Source organism: Sander vitreus, chromosome 13 (genome assembly GCF_031162955.1).
Source record: "Sander vitreus isolate 19-12246 chromosome 13, sanVit1, whole genome shotgun sequence".
Classification (NCBI taxonomy): domain Eukaryota; kingdom Metazoa; phylum Chordata; class Actinopteri; order Perciformes; family Percidae; genus Sander; species Sander vitreus.
In genome coordinates this window covers 26642114-26647759 of record NC_135867.1, presented here as the reverse complement: position 1 = coordinate 26647759, position 5646 = coordinate 26642114, and positions in this window count along the sequence as shown.

Here is a 5646-nt window from a genome sequence, read left to right as displayed (position 1 = left end):
AAATGTGTATGAGGAGAGCGTAAGCAAAGTCATTTTGCCTTCAAAATAAAGCAGAAACTTGTCCCTCCTGAGGAAGTCCTTTTTGCTTTTATGCAGTGTGCAGACAGCTTAAACGTTCCAATGAGTCATCCATCATGTGAAACAGGGAGTGAAACTAGCAGTCGAAGAGATTCCACAGGAATGATCTCGTGGCCTGATATTATGTGATGACAGTGTGCCTTCTTGATATCTAGTTAGAATGTCTTCTATGTCAAAGAAAGCCTCACTGCTAAGAAAGAATGTCCCTGGGTTTAAGTTTCTATTATCTGGTGCCACATCTGCCACATAAGCTTCTTTACGTTGGTGATTTACAGTTATTGCATAGTGGCACACAAAAAGGCAGACATCGAAGTGCTCACTAGACAGGGGCGCCTGGGTAGCTCACCTGGTAGAGCGTGCGCCCCATGTACACAGGCTCAGTCCTCGAGGCAGCGGCCACAGGTTTAATTCCGACCTGCAGCCCTTTGCTGCATGTCATTCTCTCTCTCTCTCTCTCTCTCTCTCTCTCTCTCTCTCTCTCCCCTTTCATGTCTATGCTGTCCTGTCAAATAAAGGCCTAAAATGCCACCAAAAAGAAGCAACAACTGCCAATTTGATGTCAGTTGAAATAGATTAGACTCCGTATGAAGAGCAGTTAAATGGAGCTCTTTTTCCAGTAAAAAAAAAAAAAAAAACTACTTTCAACTTTTCTTGCACCTGTCCAAATTTGCACACGCAGCCTGAGGGCAGCAGCTGTGGCCTCTTTGCTTGTCTGTTGAAAATGAGCACATGTAATGACAACATGCCTTTGAGCTAAGGTGCAGCATAGGATCCAGTCTGTGGGAGAAAGATGGAAATTTGGTGCAGGACTTTTTCTCTAACTCACTAATATACTGCATTCAGCATCAATATTCTGTAAAAAGTGTGACAGCAGGGGCAGGTCTAGAGAAATGTGATATGTATTCTGATAAAACCTCTGGGCCCCCCCCCCCCGACTGATTATTGTATAGATTATTGGTCTCCCCTTTATGCAAATTGATGTGTACTGTGTTTGTGGTGTAGTTAATGTAAGCCTTTAAATAGCCCCTATTATTCTCCTTTTCTGCATCATATTTGTACTCTCGGGGTCTACTAGAATAGGTTTACATGCTTTGATGTTCAAAAAACATTATGTTTCTCATACTGCCCATAGCTGCAGCTCCTCTGCCTGAAACACTCTGTCTGAGCTCTTGACCCATCTGCTCTGATTGGTCAGCTGCGGTTGTGATTGGTCAACCAAATTCCAACAAGCCACTGGGCCGGCTGTGCTTGTTCAGGCAGCATCAATGGGCAGCACCCATAGACAGTATATATAATGGACCAACAGATCCCGTGTCTCTGGACGGAGACCAGTGAAGGATATTAGAAGCACTTTTCCGGTGATGGCTGAGCGTTACTGAGCAGCCTCCAACTGAGAGAGACGACGTAAATGTGACGTGAGAAACCTGTCTGAAGGTTGTAAGTCTTCTGGTAGCTGTGCCAAGAGAAATCTCAATCATTCCCAATATTGCAGAGACGGAGAGCGTAGGTATATAAGGAGATAACATAGACACAGGCTAATTATTGCTCACTAAAATGCTAGTTAACATTAGTAATTAAACTTAAACAGCTAATGTAAGTCCAAACTGTCTGCGAGCTTCTCCTGTACTATACGGTAATTCCTCTACTATGCGACAGTAAGTCGCGTGGTTATGACCCAATCGTTAGCCTATTTTTATAAAAACGTCTGCTACGGAGCCATAACGTGAGCTACAAGGTAATGGAGCCTTTTATACATTGTCATGTTTCTTTAGAAATAAACAACGGACAAATAGAGTCTTTAAACGCTTCAGATGTAAAGTTATTCACTGTCAAAATGAATGGGAGTCAATGGGATGCTAACGGGGGGTGATGGCTTGTTAGCATCAAAATGGCGCCATAGCAGGATCTGGTTGTGAGGAGATGCTTACCCCCTTGGCGGCACCTATGAACAACTGGGCTGGCGTTCTCAATCAGTGACATCACTAATGGAAGAATTTCAAACAGGAATGTGGGCGAGGCGTTTTTAGGCAGTAGAGGAAAAGTGCAGTCTGTGGTAAGGAAAGCTGCATTTGGAGTGTCAGTCCTTCCAGAAAAGGTTTCTTTGTGATTGTTGTGGGTAAAAGTCCTTGATTATGCGTCACGTTTTCTTACAAAATGCGATGGAATATGCGGGATATTTATGAATTTTATGCGATGAAATTGCAGGAACTTGCAAAAACTGCGGTTCCATCGTGGCTTCATCACGGGGTTCGCAGCTTTTAGATGATGTTCATGTCGCGTAATTACGTCACTTCATAACGTTCCCATGGCAACAGGGGACAATGTCTGCTCTTGTGTGAAGTAAACGCAACATTTTTCAACTTTCTGCTAAGATATATATGTGACATATATGAAATCATGCAAACCCCACATATTTTGCGCGGAAATCGGCAATTTATGCGGTGAAAGTGCGGCGTATTTGAAAAAAAACGCGCCCCCCCGTATAAATATACGGACTTTGGCTGATTATGCATTGAGTTATGCGATCGCATAATCGCGTTTTTCTGGAGGGACTGATACATCTATTACATACACAAAAAAATTATATAACACTAAAGGATAGGAAAAATCCCCAAAAGCATAATAGGAGCATTTTACAAAGTAACTGAATGTATGTAATGATAGTGTGGAAGGATAACTTGAAGAGAGTACCATGTACATGTACACCATGTATGAGTCATACCTGCAGAGGTGTTTAGTGATTCAAGGTGCTTTCTAAATGTGCGAGAGACTGATGTCAAGCATACAGATGCATGAATCCTTTACCAGCCGCAGGTCATTTCACTGCCTGACAGAATTGACAGTACGCTTCTTCACTTTTATCACCAGGATCTGTCACTGAAGCCTGCATGGTGGAAAGAGAGCTAAAAGAGGCCTGCGGTCATCTGTCTGAGAATATGATCAGCAGGAGCGAGGAGATGAGATCAAGTGACCAGGTTTTAATTTCCTCCTCGCTTCCTTAGATATTCTCTTTTAGTTCCTCCCTGGAACTATGAGGGAGTTTTATGATCCTCCACCATCCACTTGAAATATTTCTCCAAATATATTACCTGGTCAACCTATCTGACTCATTTCACAAGTACATCACTGACAGCAATTGGTCCTAAAATGAGGCTGTAATCTTTAAAGGGCATACCTAAAAATGACAATTAACATGCAAGTACCTGATGACCAGACCTGCATAAAAGTTCAGGTGTGTTTTAGCCCATTCCTCTGTACAGCACTGTTCAGATCATTGATAACTGGAACGTCTTGCATGAATGGCTTGATTCAGGTCATTGGACATTCCAAAATATGAATTTTAATCATTTCAAGCCCCACTGTTGTAGATTTGCTTCTGTGCCTCAGGACACTGTCTGTGTGTGACACAGTCCCTGTGTATATATATATTTCTGCTTTTAAAAAAAAAAAAAAACAGTATGATCCAGGATCAGATTCTTTTTTTTTTTTTTAGTGCTGCTGGCTGAAAAAAAGTGACATCCTAGTGGACACAGGGGCTAAACTGTAATAACGACAATGGAGGTGAGGTTTGTAGCACTGACACGACAAGAACAGAGACATGTGTGAGGTGAATACAGGACCAAAAATGTACTTACCCCAACCTGTGTAACAACCTGGTGTCAAAATAATAATTAAATTGTTCATTTGACCGTCTACAGCAACTGCTTTTGCATCATGGCTGAAGTTACACAGCATTAAGCTGTTGGGGGGGGAACTATACGTTAAAGCAGTTACACACCGGGCCGATGATCGGCCGTTGGACAGTCTGGCGAGGTTGGACTCGAGTCTGTTCGGTGTGTTCCGTGCCGTCGTCTGTTGGAGGAGCTGTCGGCCTTCATTTGGGCCGACCTGACATGCTCAGTCAGAGACAGGGCAGTCGGGACTCACCTGGAAATGGCGAGCAGGATGAGCGTGGCTAGAGTCTCTCAAAATCTGATGAAAATCTTTTAAACTGACCTTTGTTGATCTGAAATGAAGACAGATTCAGCAACTGCACGGCCTATTTCTCTCTTAAAATGTTTTCAGAAACACGTTTCGGTGAACTACTTTAGTCCAATATGAGATCGTATTCTGAATGAGTCGCCATTAATGGCCGGTTGAAAAATCCAAAATCTGGAAGCAGCAGTCAGACCCACATGACGCGTTCATCCAATCAGCTGCCGATTTTCATTTTTGGGCGACAATACAGATTAGCGCCGCCTGCTGTTATGGAGACGTATTACGTCTCGTCTCTTTGGCGTGTTCAGAGGCACTTTTTTGACCAACTCGGGGAGACTGATCAGTCCAACTGCCTTTTCTGCTGAGGGTAGGCCGTCTGGTTGGTGTGTAACTGCCTTTAATGTGGCCATGCTGCCAGTCCATATACTAGGATAGGAATTGTGGAATGTAGTTCAATGGTCCTGGGCTGGAATACCTGTTCACAGGTGCCAGAAGTTGGTCGACTCCATGCAACACAGATGTGAAGCAGTTCTGTTAATGTGGCCATGCTGCCAGTCCATATAAGCATTGAAAAAAAGTGTTATCTTTCATACATCCAGGTTGCTCCATAGGTACAGAAGAGGATTTGGGCCACATGTGAAGTTCTGAATTTAAAGTCAGAACTCAAATACAAGTTTCACATGTGGCCCAAATCCTCTTCTGCATGTAGGACCTGTATACTGTCATACTAAATAACTGTTGCATCCAGTTAATCTTTGCTCTATGCCACTATATGCTAACACTACTGGCTAATTTTAAAGAAAGACTGCTTTTATTCTTATGTTTGTCAAGAAAACCAAGAGTCTTCCTTGAGCGGGAAAGTTCATTCTTAGGCCGGCTGCACAGTGGCTGCGTGGCGTGAGCGTGTCAGCTGCGTAGGGTGTCGGTTTTATTTTGGCTCCCATGGTAACAGGTTAGAGCTTGCGCACTGCCTGCGTGACATGCGATTTTCAAATATTGCATCTGTTAATATAGAACAACATATTCTGTAGCCTATTTTGCCGTCAATACTGCCGAAGTTGTCTTTGCTGTAATCAGGTCAGTATATATTTACAGTTGAGTTCAAAATAATAGCAGTCCAACATCACTAACCTCATAAATCAAATATTTTGGTAGAAGTGATATTTGTACATGGCAAATAATTTACTAGTAAGTGTTGTAGAGTCATAGAAAACCAACAGACCCAACAGTCATGACATGCATGCTGCTCATTCTGTGTAATTGAATCTGTAATTGAAAGGGGCATGTTCAAAATAATAGCAGTGTTGTGTTCAATTAGTGAGGTGATTGATTCTGTGAAGAAACAGGTGTCAATTATGGCCCATATTTAAGGAAGGAAGGAAGCAAATGTTGTGCATGTTGAAATGGGTCGTTCCAGACATTGCTCTGAGGAACAGCAGACTTTGATTAAAAAGTTGACTGGAGAGGGGAAAACATATAAAGAAGTGCAGAAAATGATAGGCTGCTCAGCCAAAATGATTTCAAATGCCTCGAAATGGCATCCAAAGCCTGAACAATGTGGGAAAAAACGGTCAACTACCATTCGAATGG